The following is a 25,655-nucleotide window of genomic DNA, read 5'->3' as shown; positions in this document are numbered from 1 at the left end:
GTTAAAGTGCTTTTAGGGCTAGTGGTAGGGGTAGGGTGAGGATTAGGGTTAAGGTTTGTGTTGGTAGAATCGAGGTTTCAGTTTAGGCTTAGGGTCAGGATTGCATTTTGGATCAGAATCGAGTGTATTTAGGAGTAGGGTTAGTGTTGAGATTGACGATTAAGTGTTAGGCTTAGAATTGAGCACATTAGGGTTAGAGTTATGGTTAGAATCCACTGCATTTCGGCTTAGGGTTAGGGTTAAGGTTAGAATCAGGCGCATTTTTATTGTTCTGGTTTTCGTTAGCGTATGGCTTAGAGTTAATTAAGGGGCAGGGCTAGGAGTAGGGTTAGGATTAGGGTTAGGGTTTGTGTTGGTAGAATCGAGGTTTAGGTTTAGGCTTAGGGTCAGGATTGCATTTTGGATCAGAATCGAGTGTATTTAGGCTTTGGGTTACTGTTCAAATTGACGATTTAGTGTTAGGGTTTGAATCGAGCACATTTAGGGTTAGAGTTATGGTTAGAATTCAGTGCACTTAGGGTTAGTGTTAGGGTTAGGTTTAGGGTCAGGGTTAAATCGAGAGCATTTAAGGATAGTGCTAGGGTTAGAGTTAGGTTTAGCGTTCGCTTTCGTAGAATCGAGGGTTAGGCTTGGGGTTAGGGTTAGGGTTAGAAGCAAGGGCATTTTTAGTGTTGTGGTTTTCGTCAGGGTATGGCTTAGAGTGCATTTAGGGGTAGGGGTATGAGTAGAGTTAGGATTAGGGTAAAGGTTTGTATTGGTAGAATCGAGGTTTAGGGTTAGGCTTAGGGTCAGGAATGGCTTTTGGGTTAGAATCGAGTGCATTTAGGCTTAGGGATAGTGTTGAAATTGACGATTTAGTGTTAGGGTTAGAATCGAGCACATTTAGGGTTAGAGTTTTGCTTAGAATTCGTTAGGGTTAGGGTTAGGGTTAGGGGTAGGGGTAGGGTTAGAGTGCATTTAGGGCTAGTGGTAGGGGTAGGGTTAGGATTAGGGTTACGGTTTGTATTGGTAGAATCGAAGTTTAGGGTTAGGCTTCGGGTCAGGATTGCCTCTTGGGTTAGAATCGGGTGCATTTAGGGTTAGGGTTAGTGTTGAGATTGACGATTTAGTGTTAGGCTTAGAATCAAGCACATGAGGGTTAGAGTTATGGTTAGAATCCACTGCATTTAGGCTTAGGGTTAAGGTTAGGGTTATTAGGGTCAGGGTTAGAATCGAGAGCATTTAAGGATAGTGCTAGGGTTAGAGTTAGGTTTAGGGTTAGCTTTCGTAGAATCGAGGGTTAGGCTTAGGGTTAGGCTTAGGGTGAGGGTTAGGGTTAGAATCAAGCACAGTTTTAGTGTTAGCGTTAGGGTGAGGGTTAGGGTTAAAGTGCTTTTAGGGCTAGAGGAAGCGATAGGGTTAGGATTAGGGTTAAGGTTTGTGTTGGTAGAATCGAAGTTTAGGGTTAGGCTTAGGGTCAAGATTGCCTTTTGGGTTAGAATCGAGTGCATTTATGGTTAGGGTTAGTGTTGAGATTGACGATTTAGTGTTAGGCTTGGAATCAAGCACATGAGCGTTAGAGTTATGGTTAGAATCCACTGCATTTAGGCTTAGGGTTAGGGTTAGGGTTATTAGGGTCAGGGTTAGAATCGAGAGCATTTAAGGATAGTGCTAGGGTTAGAGTTATGTTTAGCGTTCACTTTCGTAGAATCGAGGGTTAGGCTTAAGGTTAGGTTTAGGCTTAGGGTTAGGGTTAGAATCAGGCGCATTTTTAGTGTTCTGGTTTTCGTTAGGGTATGGCTTAGAGTGCATTTAGGGGTAGGGGTAGAAGTAGGGTTAGGATAGGTTTAAGGTTTGTGTTGGTAGAATCGAGGTTTAGGAGTAGGCTGAGGGTCAGGAATGGCTTTTGGGTTAGAATCCAGTGCATTTAGGCTTAGGGATAGTGTTGAAATTGACGATTTCGTTTTAGCGTTAGAATCAAGCACATTTAGGGATAGAGTTATGGTTAGATTTCGTTAGGGTTACGGTTAGTGTTAGGGTTAGGGGGATGGTTAGAGTGCATTTAGGGGTAGGGCTTTGGGCACGGTTAGAATTAAGGTTAGGGTTAGTGTTGGTAGAATCGAGGGTTAGGGTTAGGCTCAGGGTCAATATTCCCATTTAGGTTAGAATCGAGTGCATTGAGGCTTAAGGTTACTGTTGAGATTGACGAATTAGTGTTAGGGTTAGAATCAAGAACATTACCTTTAGAGTTATGGTTAGAATCCAGTGCATTTAGGGTTAGGCTTAGGCTTAGGGTTACGGTTATGTTTAGGGTGAGGGTTAGAATCGAGTGCATTTAAGGATAGTGTTAGGGGTAGAGTTAGGTTTAGGGTTAGCTTTCGTAGAATCGAGGGTTAGGCTTCGGGTTAGGGTTAGCGTTAGGGTTAGGGTTAGAATCAGGCGCAATTTTAGTGTTATGGTTGGGGTTAGGGTATGGCTTAGAGTGCATTTAGGGGTAGGGATAGGAGTAGGGTTAGGATTAGTCTTAAGGTTTGTGTTGGTAGAATCGAGGTTTAAGGTTAGGCTAAGGGTCAGGATTGCCTTTTGGGTTAGAATCGAGTGCATTTAGGGTTAGAGTTAGTGTTGAGATTGACGATTTAGTATTAGGGTTATAATCGAGCCCATTAGGGTTAGAGTTATGGTTAGAATCCAGTGCATTTAGGGTTAGGATTAGGGTTAGGGTTAGGGTTAGGGTTAGGTTTAGGGTCAGGGTTAGAATCGAGAGAATTTAAGGACAGTGCTAGGCTTAGAGTTAGGTTTAGGGTTAGCTTTCGTAGAATCGAGGGTTAGGCTTAGGGTTAGGCTTAGGGTGAGGGTTAGGGTTAGAATCAAGCACAGTTTTAGTGTTAGCGTTAGGGTGAGGGTTAGGGTTAAAGTGCTTTTAGGGCTAGAGGAAGCGATAGGGTTAGGATTAGGGTTAAGGTTTGTGTTGGTAGAATCGAAGTTTAGGGTTAGGCTTAGGGTCAAGATTGCCTTTTGGGTTAGAATCGAGTGCATTTATGGTTAGGGTTAGTGTTGAGATTGACGATTTAGTGTTAGGCTTGGAATCAAGCACATGAGCGTTAGAGTTATGGTTAGAATCCACTGCATTTAGGCTTAGGGTTAGGGTTAGGGTTATTAGGGTCAGGGTTAGAATCGAGAGCATTTAAGGATAGTGCTAGGGTTAGAGTTATGTTTAGCGTTCACTTTCGTAGAATCGAGGGTTAGGCTTAAGGTTAGGTTTAGGCTTAGGGTTAGGGTTAGAATCAGGCGCATTTTTAGTGTTCTGGTTTTCGTTAGGGTATGGCTTAGAGTGCATTTAGGGGTAGGGGTAGAAGTAGGGTTAGGATAGGTTTAAGGTTTGTGTTGGTAGAATCGAGGTTTAGGAGTAGGCTGAGGGTCAGGAATGGCTTTTGGGTTAGAATCCAGTGCATTTAGGCTTAGGGATAGTGTTGAAATTGACGATTTCGTTTTAGCGTTAGAATCAAGCACATTTAGGGATAGAGTTATGGTTAGATTTCGTTAGGGTTACGGTTAGTGTTAGGGTTAGGGGGATGGTTAGAGTGCATTTAGGGGTAGGGCTTTGGGCACGGTTAGAATTAAGGTTAGGGTTAGTGTTGGTAGAATCGAGGGTTAGGGTTAGGCTCAGGGTCAATATTCCCATTTAGGTTAGAATCGAGTGCATTGAGGCTTAAGGTTACTGTTGAGATTGACGAATTAGTGTTAGGGTTAGAATCAAGAACATTACCTTTAGAGTTATGGTTAGAATCCAGTGCATTTAGGGTTAGGCTTAGGCTTAGGGTTACGGTTATGTTTAGGGTGAGGGTTAGAATCGAGTGCATTTAAGGATAGTGTTAGGGGTAGAGTTAGGTTTAGGGTTAGCTTTCGTAGAATCGAGGGTTAGGCTTCGGGTTAGGGTTAGCGTTAGGGTTAGGGTTAGAATCAGGCGCAATTTTAGTGTTATGGTTGGGGTTAGGGTATGGCTTAGAGTGCATTTAGGGGTAGGGATAGGAGTAGGGTTAGGATTAGTCTTAAGGTTTGTGTTGGTAGAATCGAGGTTTAAGGTTAGGCTAAGGGTCAGGATTGCCTTTTGGGTTAGAATCGAGTGCATTTAGGGTTAGAGTTAGTGTTGAGATTGACGATTTAGTATTAGGGTTATAATCGAGCCCATTAGGGTTAGAGTTATGGTTAGAATCCAGTGCATTTAGGGTTAGGATTAGGGTTAGGGTTAGGGTTAGGGTTAGGTTTAGGGTCAGGGTTAGAATCGAGAGAATTTAAGGACAGTGCTAGGCTTAGAGTTAGGTTTAGGGTTAGCTTTCGTAGAATCGAGGGTTAGGCTTAGGATTAGGCTTAGGGTGAGGGTTAGGGTTAGAATCAAGCACAGTTTTAGTGTTAGCCTTAGGGTGAGGGTTAGGGTTAAAGTGCTTTTAGGGCTAGTGGTAGGGGTAGGGGTAGGATTAGGGTTAAGGTTTGTGTTGGTAGAATCGAGGTTTAGATTTAGGCTTAGTGTCAGGATTGCATTTTGGATCAGAATCGGGTGTATTTAGACTTTGCGTTAGTGTTCAAATTGACGATTTAGTGTTAGGGTTTGAATCGAGCACATTTAGGGTTAGAGTTATGGTTAGAATTCAGTGCATTTAGGGTTAGGGTTAGGGTTAGGGTTAGGTTTAGGGTCAGGTTTAGAATCGAGAGCATTTCAGGATAGTGCTAGCGTTAGAGTTAGGTTTAGCGTTCGCTTTCATAGAATCGAGGGTTAGGCTGAAGGTTAGGCTTAGGGTTAGGGTTAGGGTTAGAATCAGGCGCATTTTTAGTGTTCTGGTTTTCGTTAGGGTATGGCTTAGAGTGCATTTAGGGGTAGGGTAGGAGTAGGGGTAGGATTAGGGTTAAGGTGTGTGTTGGTAGAATCGAAGTTTAGGGTTAGGCTTAGGGTCAGGAATGGCTTCTTGGTTAGAATCGAGTGCATATAGGCTTAGGGATAGTGTTGAAATTGACGATTTAGTTTTAGCGTTAGAATCAAGCACATTTAGGGATAGAGTTATGGTTAGAATTCGTTAGGGTTAAGGTTAGTGGTAGAGTTAGGGGTATGGTTAGAGTGCATTTAGCGGTAGGGGTTGGGGCACGGTTAGAATTAAGGTTAGGGTCAGTGTTGGAAGAATCGAGGTTTAGGGTTAGGCTCAGGGTCAGGATTGCCTTTTGGGTTAGAATCGAGTCCATTTAGGCTTGCGGTTACTGTTGAGATTGACGAATTAGTGTTAGGGTTAGAATCAAGAACATTACAGTTAGAGTTATGGTTAGGATCCAGTGCATATAGGGTTAGGCTTAGGCTTACGGTTACGGTTATGTTTAGGGTGAGTGCTAGAATCGAGTGCATTTAAGGATAGTGTTAGGGTTACAGTTAGGTTTAGGGTTAGTTTTCGTAGAATTGAGGGTTAGTCTTAGGGTGAGGGTTAGGGTTAGAATCAAGCATAGTTTTAGTGTTAGCGTTAGGGTTAGTGTAAGCATTAGAGTGCATTTAGAGGTAGGGGTAGCGGTAGGATTAGGATTTGGGTTAGGGTTAGTGATGGTAGAATCGAGGTTTAGGTTTAGGCTTAGGGTCATGATTGCATTTTGGATCAGAATCGAGTGTATTTAGGCTTTGGGTTAGCGTTCAAATTGACGATTTAGTGTTAGGGTTTGAATCGAGCACCTTTAGAGTTAGAATTAGGGTTTGAATTCAGTGCATTTAGGGTTAAAGTTAGGGTTAGGGTTAGGTTTACGGTCAGGGTTAAAATCGAGAGCATTTAAGGATAGTGCTAGGGTTAGAGTTAGGTTTAGGGTTAACTTTCGTAGAATCGAGGGTTAGGCTTAGTGTTAGGCTTAGGGTGAGGGTTATGGTTAGAATCAAGCACAGTGTTAGTGTTATCGTTAGGGTAAGGGTTAGGGTTAAAGTGCTTTTAGGGCTAGTGGTAGGGGTAGGGTGAGGATTAGGGTTAAGGTTTGTGTTGGTAGAATCGAGGTTTCAGTTTAGGCTTAGGGTCAGGATTGCATTTTGGATCAGAATCGAGTGTATTTAGGAGTAGGGTTAGTGTTGAGATTGACGATTAAGTGTTAGGCTTAGAATTGAGCACATTAGGGTTAGAGTTATGGTTAGAATCCACTGCATTTCGGCTTAGGGTTAGGGTTAAGGTTAGAATCAGGCGCATTTTTATTGTTCTGGTTTGCGTTAGCGTATGGCTTAGAGTTAATTAAGGGGCAGGGCTAGGAGTAGGGTTAGGATTAGGGTTAGGGTTTGTGTTGGTAGAATCGAGGTTTAGGTTTAGGCTTAGGGTCAGGATTGCATTTTGGATCAGAATCGAGTGTATTTAGGCTTTGGGTTACTGTTCAAATTGACGATTTAGTGTTAGGGTTTCAATCGAGCACATTTAGGGTTAGAGTTATGGTTAGAATTCAGTGCATTTAGGGTTAGTGTTAGGGTTAGGTTTAGGGTCAGGGTTAAATCGAGAGCATTTAAGGATAGTGCTAGGGATAGAGTTAGGTTTAGCGTTCGCTTTCGTAGAATCGAGGGTTAGGCTTAAGGTTAGGCTTGGGGTTAGGGTTAGGTTTAGAAGCAAGGGCATTTTTAGTGTTGTGGTTTTCGTCAGGGTATGGCTTAGAGTGCATTTAGGGGTAGGGGTATGAGTAGAGTTAGGATTAGGGTAAAGGTTTGTATTGGTAGAATCGAGGTTTAGGGTTAGGCTTAGGGTCAGGAATGGCTTTTGGGTTAGAATCGAGTGCATTTAGGCTTAGGGATAGTGTTGAAATTGACGATTTAGTGTTAGGGTTAGAATCGAGCACATTTAGGGTTAGAGTTTTGCTTAGAATTCGTTAGGGTTAGGGTTAGTGTTAGGGGTAGGGGTAGGGTTAGAGTGCATTTAGGGCTAGTGGTAGGGGTAGGGTTAGGATTAGGGTTACGGTTTGTATTGGTAGAATCGAAGTTTAGGGTTAGGCTTCGGGTCAGGATTGCCTCTTGGGTTAGAATCGGGTGCATTTAGGGTTAGGGTTAGTGTTGAGATTGGCGATTTAGTGTTAGGCTTAGAATCAAGCACATGAGGGTTAGAGTTATGGTTAGAATCCACTGCATTTAGGCTTAGGGTTAAGGTTAGGGTTATTAGGGTCAGGGTTAGAATCGAGAGCATTTAAGGATAGTGCTAGGGTTAGAGTTAGGTTTAGGGTTAGCTTTCGTAGAATCGAGGGTTAGGCTTAGGGTTAGGCTTAGGGTGAGGGTTAGGGTTAGAATCAAGCACAGTTTTAGTGTTAGCGTTAGGGTGAGGGTTAGGGTTAAAGTGCTTTTAGGGCTAGAGGAAGCGATAGGGTTAGGATTAGGGTTAAGGTTTGTGTTGGTAGAATCGAAGTTTAGGGTTAGGCTTAGGGTCAAGATTGCCTTTTGGGTTAGAATCGAGTGCATTTATGGTTAGGGTTAGTGTTGAGATTGACGATTTAGTGTTAGGCTTGGAATCAAGCACATGAGCGTTAGAGTTATGGTTAGAATCCACTGCATTTAGGCTTAGGGTTAGGGTTAGGGTTATTAGGGTCAGGGTTAGAATCGAGAGCATTTAAGGATAGTGCTAGGGTTAGAGTTATGTTTAGCGTTCACTTTCGTAGAATCGAGGGTTAGGCTTAAGGTTAGGTTTAGGCTTAGGGTTAGGGTTAGAATCAGGCGCATTTTTAGTGTTCTGGTTTTCGTTAGGGTATGGCTTAGAGTGCATTTAGGGGTAGGGGTAGAAGTAGGGTTAGGATAGGTTTAAGGTTTGTGTTGGTAGAATCGAGGTTTAGGATTAGGCTGAGGGTCAGGAATGGCTTTTGGGTTAGAATCCAGTGCATTTAGGCTTAGGGATAGTGTTGAAATTGACGATTTCGTTTTAGCGTTAGAATCAAGCACATTTAGGGATAGAGTTATGGTTAGATTTCGTTAGGGTTACGGTTAGTGTTAGGGTTAGGGGGATGGTTAGAGTGCATTTAGCGGTAGGGCTTGGGGCACGGTTAGAATTAAGGTTAGGGTTAGTGTTGGTAGAATCGAGGGTTAGGGTTAGGCTCAGGGTCAATATTCCCATTTAGGTTAGAATCGAGTGCATTGAGGCTTAAGGTTACTGTTGAGATTGACGAATTAGTGTTAGGGTTAGAATCAAGAACATTACCTTTAGAGTTATGGTTAGAATCCAGTGCATTTAGGGTTAGGCTTAGGCTTAGGGTTAGGGTTATGTTTAGGGTGAGGGTTAGAATCGAGTGCATTTAAGGATAGTGTTAGGGGTAGAGTTAGGTTTGGGGTTAGCTTTCATAGAATCGAGGTTTAGGCTTCGGGTTAGGGTTAGCGTTAGGGTTAGGGTTAGAATCAGGCGCAATTTTAGTGTTATGGTTGGGGTTAGGGTATGGCTTAGAGTGCATTTAGGGGTAGGGGTAGGAGTAGGGTTAGGATTAGTCTTAAGGTTTGTGTTGGTAGAATCGAGGTTTAAGGTTAGGCTAAGGGTCAGGATTGCCTTTTGGGTTAGAATCGAGTGCATTTAGGGTTAGAGTTAGTGTTGAGATTGACGATTTAGTATTAGGGTTATAATCGAGCACATTAGGGTTAGAGTTATGGTTAGAATCCAGTGCATTTAGGGTTAGGATTAGGGTTAGGGTTAGGGTTAGGGTTAGGTTTAGGGTCAGGGTTAGAATCGAGAGAATTTAAGGATAGTGCTAGGGTTAGAGTTATGTTTAGCGTTCACTTTCGTAGAATCGAGGGTTAGGCTTAAGGTTAGGTTTAGGCTTAGGGTTAGGGTTAGAATCAGGCGCATTTTTAGTGTTCTGGTTTTCGTTAGGGTATGGCTTAGAGTGCATTTAGGGGTAGGGGTAGAAGTAGGGTTAGGATAGGTTTAAGGTTTGTGTTGGTAGAATCGAGGTTTAGGATTAGGCTGAGGGTCAGGAATGGCTTTTGGGTTAGAATCCAGTGCATTTAGGCTTAGGGATAGTGTTGAAATTGACGATTTCGTTTTAGCGTTAGAATCAAGCACATTTAGGGATAGAGTTATGGTTAGATTTCGTTAGGGTTACGGTTAGTGTTAGGGTTAGGGGGATGGTTAGAGTGCATTTAGCGGTAGGGCTTGGGGCACGGTTAGAATTAAGGTTAGGGTTAGTGTTGGTAGAATCGAGGGTTAGGGTTAGGCTCAGGGTCAATATTCCCATTTAGGTTAGAATCGAGTGCATTGAGGCTTAAGGTTACTGTTGAGATTGACGAATTAGTGTTAGGGTTAGAATCAAGAACATTACCTTTAGAGTTATGGTTAGAATCCAGTGCATTTAGGGTTAGGCTTAGGCTTAGGGTTAGGGTTATGTTTAGGGTGAGGGTTAGAATCGAGTGCATTTAAGGATAGTGTTAGGGGTAGAGTTAGGTTTGGGGTTAGCTTTCATAGAATCGAGGTTTAGGCTTCGGGTTAGGGTTAGCGTTAGGGTTAGGGTTAGAATCAGGCGCAATTTTAGTGTTATGGTTGGGGTTAGGGTATGGCTTAGAGTGCATTTAGGGGTAGGGGTAGGAGTAGGGTTAGGATTAGTCTTAAGGTTTGTGTTGGTAGAATCGAGGTTTAAGGTTAGGCTAAGGGTCAGGATTGCCTTTTGGGTTAGAATCGAGTGCATTTAGGGTTAGAGTTAGTGTTGAGATTGACGATTTAGTATTAGGGTTATAATCGAGCACATTAGGGTTAGAGTTATGGTTAGAATCCAGTGCATTTAGGGTTAGGATTAGGGTTAGGGTTAGGGTTAGGGTTAGGTTTAGGGTCAGGGTTAGAATCGAGAGAATTTAAGGACAGTGCTAGGCTTAGAGTTAGGTTTAGGGTTAGCTTTCGTAGAATCGAGGGTTAGGCTTAGGATTAGGCTTAGGGTGAGGGTTAGGGTTAGAATCAAGCACAGTTTTAGTGTTAGCCTTAGGGTGAGGGTTAGGGTTAAAGTGCTTTTAGGGCTAGTGGTAGGGGTAGGGGTAGGATTAGGGTTAAGGTTTGTGTTGGTAGAATCGAGGTTTAGATTTAGGCTTAGTGTCAGGATTGCATTTTGGATCAGAATCGGGTGTATTTAGACTTTGCGTTAGTGTTCAAATTGACGATTTAGTGTTAGGGTTTGAATCGAGCACATTTAGGGTTAGAGTTATGGTTAGAATTCAGTGCATTTAGGGTTAGGGTTAGGGTTAGGGTTAGGTTTAGGGTCAGGGTTAGAATCGAGAGCATTTCAGGATAGTGCTAGCGTTAGAGTTAGGTTTAGCGTTCGCTTTCATAGAATCGAGGGTTAGGCTGAAGGTTAGGCTTAGGGTTAGGGTTAGGGTTGGAATCAGGCGCATTTTTAGTGTTCTGGTTTTCGTTACGGTATGACTTAGAGTGCATTTAGGGGTAGGGGTAGGAGTAGGGGTAGGATTAGGGTTAAGGTGTGTGTTGGTAGAATCGAAGTTTAGGGTTAGGCTTAGGGTCAGGAATGGCTTCTTGGTTAGAATCGAGTGCATATAGGCTTAGGGATAGTGTTGAAATTGACGATTTAGTTTTAGCGTTAGAATCAAGCACATTTAGGCATAGAGTTATGGTTAGAATTCGTTAGGGTTAAGGTTAGTGGTAGAGTTAGGGGTATGGTTAGAGTGCATTTAGCGGTAGGGGTTGGGGCACGGTTAGAATTAAGGTTAGGGTCAGTGTTGGTAGAATCGAGGTTTAGGGTTAGGCTCAGGGTCAGGATTGCCTTTTGGGTTAGAATCGAGTCCATTTAGGCTTGCGGTTACTGTTGAGATTGACGAATTAGTGTTAGGGTTAGAATCAAGAACATTACAGTTAGAGTTATGGTTAGAATCCAGTGCATTTAGGGTTAGGCTTAGGCTTACGGTTACGGTTATGTTTAGGGTGAGTGCTAGAATCGAGTGCATTTAAGGATAGTGTTAGGGTTACAGTTAGGTTTAGGGTTAGTTTTCGTAGAATTGAGGGTTAGTCTTAGGGTGAGGGTTAGGGTTAGAATCAAGCATAGTTTTAGTGTTAGCGTTAGGGTTAGTGTAAGCATTAGAGTGCATTTAGAGGTAGGGGTAGCGGTAGGATTAGGATTTGGGTTAGGGTTAGTGATGGTAGAATCGAGGTTTAGGTTTAGGCTTAGGGTCATGATTGCATTTTGGATCAGAATCGAGTGTATTTAGGCTTTGGGTTAGTGTTCAAATTGACGATTTAGTGTTAGGGTTTGAATCGAGCACCTTTAGAGTTAGAATTAGGGTTTGAATTCAGTGCATTTAGGGTTAAAGTTAGGGTTAGGGTTAGGTTTACGGTCAGGGTTAAAATCGAGAGCATTTAAGGATAGTGCTAGGGTTAGAGTTAGGTTTAGGGTTAACTTTCGTAGAATCGAGGGTTAGGCTTAGTGTTAGGCTTAGGGTGAGGGTTATGGTTAGAATCAAGCACAGTGTTAGTGTTATCGTTAGGGTAAGGGTTAGGGTTAAAGTGCTTTTAGGGCTAGTGGTAGGGGTAGGGTGAGGATTAGGGTTAAGGTTTGTGTTGGTAGAATCGAGGTTTCAGTTTAGGCTTAGGGTCAGGATTGCATTTTGGATCAGAATCGAGTGTATTTAGGAGTAGGGTTAGTGTTGAGATTGACGATTAAGTGTTAGGCTTAGAATTGAGCACATTAGGGTTAGAGTTATGGTTAGAATCCACTGCATTTCGGCTTAGGGTTAGGGTTAAGGTTAGAATCAGGCGCATTTTTATTGTTCTGGTTTTCGTTAGCGTATGGCTTAGAGTTAATTAAGGGGCAGGGCTAGGAGTAGGGTTAGGATTAGGGTTAGGGTTTGTGTTGGTAGAATCGAGGTTTAGGTTTAGGCTTAGGGTCAGGATTGCATTTTGGATCAGAATCGAGTGTATTTAGGCTTTGGGTTACTGTTCAAATTGACGATTTAGTGTTAGGGTTTGAATCGAGCACATTTAGGGTTAGAGTTATGGTTAGAATTCAGTGCATTTAGGGTTAGTGTTAGGGTTAGGTTTAGGGTCAGGGTTAAATCGAGAGCATTTAAGGATAGTGCTAGGGTTAGAGTTAGGTTTAGCGTTCGCTTTCGTAGAATCGAGGGTTAGGCTTAAGGTTAGGCTTGGGGTTAGGGTTAGGGTTAGAAGCAAGGGCATTTTTAGTGTTGTGGTTTTCGTCAGGGTATGGCTTAGAGTGCATTTAGGGGTAGGGGTATGAGTAGAGTTAGGATTAGGGTAAAGGTTTGTATTGGTAGAATCGAGGTTTAGGGTTAGGCTTAGGGTCAGGAATGGCTTTTGGGTTAGAATCGAGTGCATTTAGGCTTAGGGATAGTGTTGAAATTGACGATTTAGTGTTAGGGTTAGAATCGAGCACATTTAGGGTTAGAGTTTTGCTTAGAATTCGTTAGGGTTAGGGTTAGTGTTAGGGGTAGGGGTAGGGTTAGAGTGCATTTAGGGCTAGTGGTAGGGGTAGGGTTAGGATTAGGGTTACGGTTTGTATTGGTAGAATCGAAGTTTAGGGTTAGGCTTCGGGTCAGGATTGCCTCTTGGGTTAGAATCGGGTGCATTTAGGGTTAGGGTTAGTGTTGAGATTGACGATTTAGTGTTAGGCTTAGAATCAAGCACATGAGGGTTAGAGTTATGGTTAGAATCCACTGCATTTAGGCTTAGGGTTAAGGTTAGGGTTATTAGGGTCAGGGTTAGAATCGAGAGCATTTAAGGATAGTGCTAGGGTTAGAGTTAGGTTTAGGGTTAGCTTTCGTAGAATCGAGGGTTAGGCTTAGGGTTAGGCTTAGGGTGAGGGTTAGGGTTAGAATCAAGCACAGTTTTAGTGTTAGCGTTAGGGTGAGGGTTAGGGTTAAAGTGCTTTTAGGGCTAGAGGAAGCGATAGGGTTAGGATTAGGGTTAAGGTTTGTGTTGGTAGAATCGAAGTTTAGGGTTAGGCTTAGGGTCAAGATTGCCTTTTGGGTTAGAATCGAGTGCATTTATGGTTAGGGTTAGTGTTGAGATTGACGATTTAGTGTTAGGCTTGGAATCAAGCACATGAGCGTTAGAGTTATGGTTAGAATCCACTGCATTTAGGCTTAGGGTTAGGGTTAGGGTTATTAGGGTCAGGGTTAGAATCGAGAGCATTTAAGGATAGTGCTAGGGTTAGAGTTATGTTTAGCGTTCACTTTCGTAGAATCGAGGGTTAGGCTTAAGGTTAGGTTTAGGTTTAGGGTTAGGGTTAGAATCAGGCGCATTTTTAGTGTTCTGGTTTTCGTTAGGGTATGGCTTAGAGTGCATTTAGGGGTAGGGGTAGAAGTAGGGTTAGGATAGGTTTAAGGTTTGTGTTGGTAGAATCGAGGTTTAGGATTAGGCTGAGGGTCAGGAATGGCTTTTGGGTTAGAATCCAGTGCATTTAGGCTTAGGGATAGTGTTGAAATTGACGATTTCGTTTTAGCGTTAGAATCAAGCACATTTAGGGATAGAGTTATGGTTAGATTTCGTTAGGGTTACGGTTAGTGTTAGGGTTAGGGGGATGGTTAGAGTGCATTTAGCGGTAGGGCTTGGGGCACGGTTAGAATTAAGGTTAGGGTTAGTGTTGGTAGAATCGAGGGTTAGGGTTAGGCTCAGGGTCAATATTCCCATTTAGGTTAGAATCGAGTGCATTGAGGCTTAAGGTTACTGTTGAGATTGACGAATTAGTGTTAGGGTTAGAATCAAGAACATTACCTTTAGAGTTATGGTTAGAATCCAGTGCATTTAGGGTTAGGCTTAGGCTTAGGGTTACGGTTATGTTTAGGGTGAGGGTTAGAATCGAGTGCATTTAAGGATAGTGTTAGGGGTAGAGTTAGGTTTGGGGTTAGCTTTCGTAGAATCGAGGTTTAGGCTTCGGGTTAGGGTTAGCGTTAAGGTTAGGGTTAGAATCAGGCGCAATTTTAGTGTTATGGTTGGGGTTAGGGTATGGCTTAGAGTGCATTTAGGGGTAGGGGTAGGAGTAGGGTTAGGATTAGTCTTAAGGTTTGTGTTGGTAGAATCGAGGTTTAAGGTTAGGCTAAGGGTCAGGATTGCCTTTTGGGTTAGAATCGAGTGCATTTAGGGTTAGAGTTAGTGTTGAGATTGACGATTTAGTATTAGGGTTATAATCGAGCACATTAGGGTTAGAGTTATGGTTAGAATCCAGTGCATTTAGGGTTAGGATTAGTGTTAGGGTTGGGGTTAGGGTTAGGTTTAGGGTCAGGGTTAGAATCGAGAGAATTTAAGGACAGTGCTAGGCTTAGAGTTAGGTTTAGGGTTAGCTTTCGTAGAATCGAGGGTTAGGCTTAGGGTTAGGCTTAGGGTGAGGGTTAGGGTTAGAATCAAGCACAGTTTTAGTGTTAGCGTTAGGGTGAGGGTTAGGGTTAAAGTGCTTTTAGGGCTAGAGGAAGCGATAGGGTTAGGATTAGGGTTAAGGTTTGTGTTGGTAGAATCGAAGTTTAGGGTTAGGCTTAGGGTCAAGATTGCCTTTTGGGTTAGAATCGAGTGCATTTATGGTTAGGGTTAGTGTTGAGATTGACGATTTAGTGTTAGGCTTGGAATCAAGCACATGAGCGTTAGAGTTATGGTTAGAATCCACTGCATTTAGGCTTAGGGTTAGGGTTAGGGTTATTAGGGTCAGGGTTAGAATCGAGAGCATTTAAGGATAGTGCTAGGGTTAGAGTTATGTTTAGCGTTCACTTTCGTAGAATCGAGGGTTAGGCTTAAGGTTAGGTTTAGGTTTAGGGTTAGGGTTAGAATCAGGCGCATTTTTAGTGTTCTGGTTTTCGTTAGGGTATGGCTTAGAGTGCATTTAGGGGTAGGGGTAGAAGTAGGGTTAGGATAGGTTTAAGGTTTGTGTTGGTAGAATCGAGGTTTAGGATTAGGCTGAGGGTCAGGAATGGCTTTTGGGTTAGAATCCAGTGCATTTAGGCTTAGGGATAGTGTTGAAATTGACGATTTCGTTTTAGCGTTAGAATCAAGCACATTTAGGGATAGAGTTATGGTTAGATTTCGTTAGGGTTACGGTTAGTGTTAGGGTTAGGGGGATGGTTAGAGTGCATTTAGGGGTAGGGCTTTGGGCACGGTTAGAATTAAGGTTAGGGTTAGTGTTGGTAGAATCGAGGGTTAGGGTTAGGCTCAGGGTCAATATTCCCATTTAGGTTAGAATCGAGTGCATTGAGGCTTAAGGTTACTGTTGAGATTGACGAATTAGTGTTAGGGTTAGAATCAAGAACATTACCTTTAGAGTTATGGTTAGAATCCAGTGCATTTAGGGTTAGGCTTAGGCTTAGGGTTACGGTTATGTTTAGGGTGAGGGTTAGAATCGAGTGCATTTAAGGATAGTGTTAGGGGTAGAGTTAGGTTTGGGGTTAGCTTTCGTAGAATCGAGGTTTAGGCTTCGGGTTAGGGTTAGCGTTAAGGTTAGGGTTAGAATCAGGCGCAATTTTAGTGTTATGGTTGGGGTTAGGGTATGGCTTAGAGTGCATTTAGGGGTAGGGGTAGGAGTAGGGTTAGGATTAGTCTTAAGGTTTGTGTTGGTAGAATCGAGGTTTAAGGTTAGGCTAAGGGTCAGGATTGCCTTTTGGGTTAGAATCGAGTGCATTTAGGGTTAGAGTTAGTGTTGAGATTGACGATTTAGTATTAGGGTTATAATCGAGCACATTAGGGTTAGAGTTATGGTTAGAATCCAGTGCATTTAGGGTTAGGATTAGTGTTAGGGTTAGGGTTAGGGTTAGGTTTAGGGTCAGGGTTAGAATCGAGAGAATTTAAGGACAGTGCTAGGCTTAGAGTTAGGTTTAGGGTTAGCTTTCGTAGAATCGAGGGTTAGGCTTAGGGTTAGGCTTAGGGTGAGGGTTAGGGTTAGAATCAAGCACAGTTTTAGTGTTAGCCTTAGGGTGAGGGTTAGGGTTAAAGTGCTTTTAGGGCTAGAGGAAGCGATAGGGTTAGGATTAGGGTTAAGGTTTGTGTTGGTAGAATCGAAGTTTAGGGTTAGGCTTAGGGTCAAGATTGCCTTTTGGGTTAGAATCGAGTGCATTTATGGTTAGGGTTAGTGTTGAGATTGACGATTTAGTGTTAGGCTTGGAATCAAGCACATGAGGGTTAGAGTTATGGTTAGAATCCACTGCATTTAGGCTTAGGGTTAGGGTTAGGGTTATTAGGGTCAGGGTTAGAATCGAGAGCATTTAAGGATAGTGCTAGGGTTAGAGTTATGTTTAGCGTTCACTTTCGTAGAATCGAGGGTTAGGCTTAAGGTTAGGTTTAGGCTTAGGGTTAGGGTTAGGATTATTACGGTCAGGACTAGAATCGAGAGCATTTAAGGATAGTTTTAGGCTTAGAGTTAGGTTTAGGGTTAGGTGTCGTAGAATTGTGGGTTAGGGTTTGGGTTAGGGTTAGGGTTAGGGTTAGAATCAAGCGCATTTTCAGTGTTAGGGGTTGGGTTAGGGTTAGGGTTAGAGTGCATATAGAGGTAGAGATAGGAGTAAGGTTAGGATTAGGGTTAGGGTTTCTGTTGGAAGAATCGAGGTTTAGGGTTAGACTCAGGGTTAGGATTGCCTTTTGGGTTAGAGTCGAGTGCATTTAGGGTTAGGCTTAGTGTTGAGATTGACAATTTAGTGTTAGGGTTATAATCGAGCACATTAGGGTTAGAGTTATGGTTAGAATCCAGTACATTTAAGGTTAGGATTAGGGTTAGGGTTAGGGTTATGTTCAGGCTGAGCGTTAGAATCGAGTGCATTTAAGTATAGTGTTAGGGTTGGAGTTAGCTTTACGGTTAGCTTTCCTAGAATCGAGGGTTAGGCTGAAGGTTAGGCTTAGGGTTAGGGTTAGGGTTAGAATCAGGCGCATTTTTAGTGTTCTGGTTTTCGTTAGGGTATGGCTTAGAGTACATTTAGGGGTAGGGGTAGGAGTAGGGGTAGGATTAGGGTTAAGGTGTGTGTTGGTAGAATCTAAGTTTAGGGTTAGGCTTAGGGTCAGGAATGGCTTCTTGGTTAGAATCGAGTGCATATAGGCTTAGGGATAGTGTTGAAATTGACGATTTAGTTTTAGCATTAGAATCAAGCACATTTAGGGATAGAGTTATGGTTAGAATTCGTTAGGGTTAAGGTTAGTGGTAGAGTTAGGGGTATGGTTAGAGTGCATTTAGCGGTAGGGGTTGGGGCACGGTTAGAATTAAGGTTAGGGTCAGTGTTGGTAGAATCGAGGTTTAGGGTTAGGCTCAGGGTCAGGATTGCCTTTTGGGTTAGAATCGAGTCCATTTAGGCTTGCGGTTACTGTTGAGATTGACGAATTAGTGTTAGGGTTAGAATCAAGAACATTACAGTTAGAGTTATGGTTAGAATCCAGTGCATTTAGGGTTAGGCTTAGGCTTACGGTTACGGTTATGTTTAGGGTGAGTGCTAGAATCGAGTGCATTTAAGGATAGTGTTAGGGTTACAGTTAGGTTTAGGGTTAGTTTTCGTAGAATTGAGGGTTAGTCTTAGGGTGAGGGTTAGGGTTAGAATCAAGCATAGTTTTAGTGTTAGCGTTAGGGTTAGTGTAAGCATTAGAGTGCATTTAGAGGTAGGGGTAGCGGTAGGATTAGGATTTGGGTTAGGGTTAGTGATGGTAGAATCGAGGTTTAGGTTTAGGCTTAGGGTCATGATTGCATTTTGGATCAGAATCGAGTGTATTTAGGCTTTGGGTTAGCGTTCAAATTGACGATTTAGTGTTAGGGTTTGAATCGAGCACCTTTAGAGTTAGAATTAGGGTTTGAATTCAGTGCATTTAGGGTTAAAGTTAGGGTTAGGGTTAGGTTTACGGTCAGGGTTAAAATCGAGAGCATTTAAGGATAGTGCTAGGGTTAGAGTTAGGTTTAGGGTTAACTTTCGTAGAATCGAGGGTTAGGCTTAGTGTTAGGCTTAGGGTGAGGGTTATGGTTAGAATCAAGCACAGTGTTAGTGTTATCGTTAGGGTAAGGGTTAGGGTTAAAGTGCTTTTAGGGCTAGTGGTAGGGGTAGGGTGAGGATTAGGGTTAAGGTTTGTGTTGGTAGAATCGAGGTTTCAGTTTAGGCTTAGGGTCAGGATTGCATTTTGGATCAGAATCGAGTGTATTTAGGAGTAGGGTTAGTGTTGAGATTGACGATTAAGTGTTAGGCTTAGAATTGAGCACATTAGGGTTAGAGTTATGGTTAGAATCCACTGCATTTCGGCTTAGGGTTAGGGTTAAGGTTAGAATCAGGCGCATTTTTATTGTTCTGGTTTTCGTTAGCGTATGGCTTAGAGTTAATTAAGGGGCAGGGCTAGGAGTAGGGTTAGGATTAGGGTTAGGGTTTGTGTTGGTAGAATCGAGGTTTAGGTTTAGGCTTAGGGTCAGGATTGCATTTTGGATCAGAATCGAGTGTATTTAGGCTTTGGGTTACTGTTCAAATTGACGATTTAGTGTTAGGGTTTGAATCGAGCACATTTAGGGTTAGAGTTATGGTTAGAATTCAGTGCATTTAGGGTTAGTGTTAGGGTTAGGTTTAGGGTCAGGGTTAAATCGAGAGCATTTAAGGATAGTGCTAGGGTTAGAGTTAGGTTTAGCGTTCGCTTTCGTAGAATCGAGGGTTAGGCTTAAGGTTAGGCTTGGGGTTAGGGTTAGGGTTAGAAGCAAGGGCATTTTTAGTGTTGTGGTTTTCGTCAGGGTATGGCTTAGAGTGCATTTAGGGGTAGGGGTATGAGTAGAGTTAGGATTAGGGTAAAGGTTTGTATTGGTAGAATCGAGGTTTAGGGTTAGGCTTAGGGTCAGGAATGGCTTTTGGGTTAGAATCGAGTGCATTTAGGCTTAGGGATAGTGTTGAAATTGACGATTTAGTGTTAGGGTTAGAATCGAGCACATTTAGGGTTAGAGTTTTGCTTAGAATTCGTTAGGGTTAGGGTTAGTGTTAGGGGTAGGGGTAGGGTTAGAGTGCATTTAGGGCTAGTGGTAGGGGTAGGGTTAGGATTAGGGTTACGGTTTGTATTGGTAGAATCGAAGTTTAGGGTTAGGCTTCGGGTCAGGATTGCCTCTTGGGTTAGAATCGGGTGCATTTAGGGTTAGGGTTAGTGTTGAGATTGACGATTTAGTGTTAGGCTTAGAATCAAGCACATGAGGGTTAGAGTTATGGTTAGAATCCACTGCATTTAGGCTTAGGGTTAAGGTTAGGCTTATTAGGGTCAGGGTTAGAATCGAGAGCATTTAAGGATAGTGCTAGGGTTAGAGTTAGGTTTAGGGTTAGCTTTCGTAGAATCGAGGGTTAGGCTTAGGGTTAGGCTTAGGGTGAGGGTTAGGGTTAGAATGAAGCACAGTTTTAGTGTTAGCGTTAGGGTGAGGGTTAGGGTTAAAGTGCTTTTAGGGCTAGAGGAAGCGATAGGGTTAGGATTAGGGTTAAGGTTTGTGTTGGTAGAATCGAAGTTTAGGGTTAGGCTTAGGGTCAAGATTGCCTTTTGGGTTAGAATCGAGTGCATTTATGGTTAGGGTTAGTGTTGAGATTGACGATTTAGTGTTAGGCTTGGAATCAAGCACATGAGCGTTAGAGTTATGGTTAGAATCCACTGCATTTAGGCTTAGGGTTAGGGTTAGGGTTATTAGGGTCAGGGTTAGAATCGAGAGCATTTAAGGATAGTGCTAGGGTTAGAGTTATGTTTAGCGTTCACTTTCGTAGAATCGAGGGTTAGGCTTAAGGTTAGGTTTAGGGTTAGGGTTAGGGTTAGAATCAGGCGCATTTTTAGTGTTCTGGTTTTCGTTAGGGTATGGCTTAGAGTGCATTTAGGGGTAGGGGTAGAAGTAGGGTTAGGATAGGTTTAAGGTTTGTGTTGGTAGAATCGAGGTTTAGGATTAGGCTGAGGGTCAGGAATGGCTTTTGGGTTAGAATCCAGTGCATTTAGGCTTAGGGATAGTGTTGAAATTGACGATTTCGTTTTAGCGTTAGAATCAAGCACATTTAGGGATAGAGTTATGGTTAGATTTCGTTAGGGTTACGGTTAGTGTTAGGGTTAGGGGGATGGTTAGAGTGCATTTAGCGGTAGGGCTTGGGGCACGGTTAGAATTAAGGTTAGGGTTAGTGTTGGTAGAATCGAGGGTTAGGGTTAGGCTCAGGGTCAATATTCCCATTTAGGTTAGAATCGAGTGCATTGAGGCTTAAGGTTACTGTTGAGATTGACGAATTAGTGTTAGGGTTAGAATCAAGAACATTACCTTTAGAGTTATGGTTAGAATCCAGTGCATTTAGGGTTAGGCTTAGGCTTAGGGTTAGGGTTATGTTTAGGGTGAGGGTTAGAATCGAGTGCATTTAAGGATAGTGTTAGGGGTAGAGTTAGGTTTGGGGTTAGCTTTCGTAGAATCGAGGTTTAGTCTTCGGGTTAGGGTTAGCGTTAGGGTTAGGGTTAGAATCAGGCGCAATTTTAGTGTTATGGTTGGGGTTAGGGTATGGCTTAGAGTGCATTTAGGGGTAGGGGTAGGAGTAGGGTTAGGATTAGTCTTAAGGTTTGTGTTGGTAGAATCGAGGTTTAAGGTTAGGCTAAGGGTCAGGATTGCCTTTTGGGTTAGAATCGAGGGCATTTAGGGTTAGAGTTAGTGTTGAGATTGACGATTTAGTATTAGGGTTATAATCGAGCCCATTAGGGTTAGAGTTATGGTTAGAATCCAGTGCATTTAGGGTTAGGATTAGGGTTAGGGTTAGGGTTAGGGTTAGGTTTAGGGTCAGGGTTAGAATCGAGAGAATTTAAGGACAGTGCTAGGCTTAGAGTTAGGTTTAGGGTTAGCTTTCGTAGAATCGAGGGTTAGGCTTAGGGTTAGGCTTAGGGTGAGGGTTAGGGTAATCAAGCACAGTTTTAGTGTTAGCCTTAGGGTGAGGGTTAGGGTTAAAGTGCTTTTAGGGCTAGAGGAAGCGATAGGGTTAGGATTAGGGTTAAGGTTTGTGTTGGTAGAATCGAAGTTTAGGGTTAGGCTTAGGGTCAAGATTGCCTTTTGGGTTAGAATCGAGTGCATTTATGGTTAGGGTTAGTGTTGAGATTGACGATTTAGTGTTAGGCTTGGAATCAAGCACATGAGGGTTAGAGTTATGGTTAGAATCCACTGCATTTAGGCTTAGGGTTAGGGTTAGGGTTATTAGGGTCAGGGGTTAGAATCGAGAGCATTTAAGGATAGTGCTAGGGTTAGAGTTATGTTTAGCGTTCACTTTCGTAGAATCGAGGGTTAGGCTTAAGGTTAGGTTTAGGCTTAGGGTTAGGGTTAGGATTATTACGGTCAGGACTAGAATCGAGAGCATTTAAGGATAGTTTTAGGGTTACAGTTAGGTTTAGGGTTAGTTTTCGTAGAATTGAGGGTTAGGCTGAAGGTTAGGCTTAGGGTTAGGGTTAGGGTTAGAATCAGGCGCATTTTTAGTGTTCTGGTTTTCGTTAGGGTATGGCTTAGAGTGCATTTAGGGGTAGGGGTAGGAGTAGGGGTAGGATTAGGGTTAAGGGTGTGTGTTGGTAGAATCGAAGTTTAGGGTTAGGCTTAGGGTCAGGAATGGCTTTTGGGTTAGAATCGAGTGCATATAGGCTTAGGGATAGTGTTGAAATTGACGATTTAGTTTTAGCGTTAGAATCAAGCACATTTAGGGATAGAGTTATGGTTAGAATTCGTTAGGGTTAAGGTTAGTGGTAGAGTTAGGGGTATGGTTAGAGTGCATTTAGCGGTAGGGGTTGGGGCCACGGTTAGAATTAAGGTTAGGGTCAGTGTTGGTAGAATCGAGGTTAGGGTTAGGCTCAGGGTCAGGATTGCCTTTTGGGTTAGAATCGAGGCCATTTAGGCTTGCGGGTTACTGTTGAGATTGACGAATTAGTGTTAGGGTTAGAATCAAGAACATTACAGTTAGAGTTATGGTTAGAATCCAGTGCATTTAGGGTTAGGCTTAGGCTTAGGGTTACGGTTATGTTTAGGGTGAGTGCTAGAATCGAGTGCATTTAAGGATAGTGTTAGGGTTACAGTTAGGTTTAGGGTTAGTTTTCGTAGAATTGAGGGTTAGTCTTAGGGTGAGGGTTAGGGTTAGAATCAAGCATAGTTTTAGTGTTAGCGTTAGGGTTAGTGTAAGCATTAGAGTGCATTTAGAGGTAGGGGTAGCGGTAGGATTAGGATTTGGGTTAGGGTTAGTGATGGTAGAATCGAGGTTTAGGTTTAGGCTTAGGGTCATGATTGCATTTTGGATCAGAATCGAGTGTATTTAGGCTTTGGGTTAGTGTTCAAATTGACGATTTAGTGTTAGGGTTTGAATCGAGCACCTTTAGAGTTAGAATTAGGGTTTGAATTCAGTGCATTTAGGGTTAAAGTTAGGGTTAGGGTTAGGTTTACGGTCAGGGTTAAAATCGAGAGCATTTAAGGATAGTGCTAGGGTTAGAGTTAGGTTTAGGGTTAACTTTCGTAGAATCGAGGGTTAGGCTTAGTGTTAGGCTTAGGGTGAGGGTTATGGTTAGGATCAAGCACAGTGTTAGTGTTATCGTTAGGGTAAGGGTTAGGGTTAAAGTGCTTTTAGGGCTAGTGGTAGGGGTAGGGTGAGGATTAGGGTTAAGGTTTGTGTTGGTAGAATCGAGGTTTCAGTTTAGGCTTAGGGTCAGGATTGCATTTTGGATCAGAATCGAGTGTATTTAGGAGTAGGGTTAGTGTTGAGATTGACGATTAAGTGTTAGGCTTAGAATTGAGCACATTAGGGTTAGAGTTATGGTTAGAATCCACTGCATTTCGGCTTAGGGTTAGGGTTAAGGTTAGAATCAGGCGCATTTTTATTGTTCTGGTTTTCGTTAGCGTATGGCTTAGAGTTAATTAAGGGGCAGGGCTAGGAGTAGGGTTAGGATTAGGGTTAGGGTTTGTGTTGGTAGAATCGAGGTTTAGGTTTAGGCTTAGGGTCAGGATTGCATTTTGGATCAGAATCGAGTGTATTTAGGCTTTGGGTTACTGTTCAAATTGACGATTTAGTGTTAGGGTTTGAATCGAGCACATTTAGGGTTAGAGTTATGGTTAGAATTCAGTGCACTTAGGGTTAGTGTTAGGGTTAGGTTTAGGGTCAGGGTTAAATCGAGAGCATTTAAGGATAGTGCTAGGGTTAGAGTTAGGTTTAGCGTTCGCTTTCGTAGAATCGAGGGTTAGGCTTGGGGTTAGGGTTAGGGTTAGAAGCAAGGGCATTTTTAGTGTTGTGGTTTTCGTCAGGGTATGGCTTAGAGTGCATTTAGGGGTAGGGGTATGAGTAGAGTTAGGATTAGGGTAAAGGTTTGTATTGGTAGAATCGAGGTTTAGGGTTAGGCTTAGGGTCAGGAATGGCTTTTGGGTTAGAATCGAGTGCATTTAGGCTTAGGGATAGTGTTGAAATTGACGATTTAGTGTTAGGGTTAGAATCGAGCACATTTAGGGTTAGAGTTTTGCTTAGAATTCGTTAGGGTTAGGGTTAGGGTTAGGGGTAGGGGTAGGGTTAGAGTGCATTTAGGGCTAGTGGTAGGGGTAGGGTTAGGATTAGGGTTACGGTTTGTATTGGTAGAATCGAAGTTTAGGGTTAGGCTTCGGGTCAGGATTGCCTCTTGGGTTAGAATCGGGTGCATTTAGGGTTAGGGTTAGTGTTGAGATTGACGATTTAGTGTTAGGCTTAGAATCAAGCACATGAGGGTTAGAGTTATGGTTAGAATCCACTGCATTTAGGCTTAGGGTTAAGGTTAGGCTTATTAGGGTCAGGGTTAGAATCGAGAGCATTTAAGGATAGTGCTAGGGTTAGAGTTAGGTTTAGGGTTAGCTTTCGTAGAATCGAGGGTTAGGCTTAGGGTTAGGCTTAGGGTGAGGGTTAGGGTTAGAATCAAGCACAGTTTTAGTGTTAGCGTTAGGGTGAGGGTTAGGGTTAAAGTGCTTTTAGGGCTAGAGGAAGCGATAGGGTTAGGATTAGGGTTAAGGTTTGTGTTGGTAGAATCGAAGTTTAGGGTTAGGCTTAGGGTCAAGATTGCCTTTTGGGTTAGAATCGAGTGCATTTATGGTTAGGGTTAGTGTTGAGATTGACGATTTAGTGTTAGGATTGGAATCAAGCACATGAGCGTTAGAGTTATGGTTAGAATCCACTGCATTTAGGCTTAGGGTTAGGGTTAGGGTTATTAGGGTCAGGGTTAGAATCGAGAGCATTTAAGGATAGTGCTAGGGTTAGAGTTATGTTTAGCGTTCACTTTCGTAGAATCGAGGGTTAGGCTTAAGGTTAGGTTTAGGGTTAGGGTTAGGGTTAGAATCAGGCGCATTTTTAGTGTTCTGGTTTTCGTTAGGGTATGGCTTAGAGTGCATTTAGGGGTAGGGGTAGAAGTAGGGTTAGGATAGGTTTAAGGTTTGTGTTGGTAGAATCGAGGTTTAGGAGTAGGCTGAGGGTCAGGAATGGCTTTTGGGTTAGAATCCAGTGCATTTAGGCTTAGGGATAGTGTTGAAATTGACGATTTCGTTTTAGCGTTAGAATCAAGCACATTTAGGGATAGAGTTATGGTTAGATTTCGTTAGGGTTACGGTTAGTGTTAGGGTTAGGGGGATGGTTAGAGTGCATGTAGCGGTAGGGCTTGGGGCACGGTTAGAATTAAGGTTAGGGTTAGTGTTGGTAGAATCGAGGGTTAGGGTTAGGCTCAGGGTCAATATTCCCATTTAGGTTAGAATCGAGTGCATTGAGGCTTAAGGTTACTGTTGAGATTGACGAATTAGTGTTAGGGTTAGAATCAAGAACATTACCTTTAGAGTTATGGTTAGAATCCAGTGCATTTAGGGTTAGGCTTAGGCTTAGGGTTACGGTTATGTTTAGGGTGAGGGTTAGAATCGAGTGCATTTAAGGATAGTGTTAGGGGTAGAGTTAGGTTTAGGGTTAGCTTTCGTAGAATCGAGGGTTAGGCTTCGGGTTAGGGTTAGCGTTAGGGTTAGGGTTAGAATCAGGCGCAATTTTAGTGTTATGGTTGGGGTGTAGGGTATGGCTTAGAGTGCATTTAGGGGTAGGGATAGGAGTAGGGTTAGGATTAGTCTTAAGGTTTGTGTTGGTAGAATCGAGGTTTAAGGTTAGGCTAAGGGTCAGGATTGCCTTTTGGGTTAGAATCGAGTGCATTTAGGGTTAGAGTTAGTGTTGAGATTGACGATTTAGTATTAGGGTTATAATCGAGCACATTAGGGTTAGAGTTATGGTTAGAATCCAGTGGCATTTAGGGTTAGGATTAGGGTTAGGGTTAGGGTTAGGGTTAGGTTTAGGGTCAGGGTTAGAATCGAGAGAATTTAAGGACAGTGCTAGGCTTAGAGTTAGGTTTAGGGTTAGCTTTCATAGAATCGAGGGTTAGGCTTAGGATTAGGCTTAGGGTGAGGGTTAGGGTTAGAATCAAGCACAGTTTTAGTGTTAGCCTTAGGGTGAGGGTTAGGGTTAAAGTGCTTTTAGGGCTAGTGGTAGGGGTAGGGGTAGGATTAGGGTTAAGGTTTGTGTTGGTAGAATCGAGGTTTAGATTTAGGCTTAGTGTCAGGATTGCATTTTGGATCAGAATCGGGTGTATTTAGACTTTGCGTTAGTGTTCAAATTGACGATTTAGTGTTAGGGTTTGAATCGAGCACATTTAGGGTTAGAGTTATGGTTAGAATTCAGTGCATTTAGGGTTAGGGTTAGGGTTAGGGTTAGGTTTAGGGTCAGGTTTAGAATCGAGAGCATTTCAGGATAGTGCTAGCGTTAGAGTTAGGTTTAGCGTTCGCTT

Source organism: Notamacropus eugenii, chromosome 7 (assembly GCF_028372415.1).
Source record: "Notamacropus eugenii isolate mMacEug1 chromosome 7, mMacEug1.pri_v2, whole genome shotgun sequence".
Taxonomy (NCBI): Eukaryota; Metazoa; Chordata; class Mammalia; order Diprotodontia; family Macropodidae; genus Notamacropus; species Notamacropus eugenii.
Note: the sequence above shows the minus strand (reverse complement) of the source record.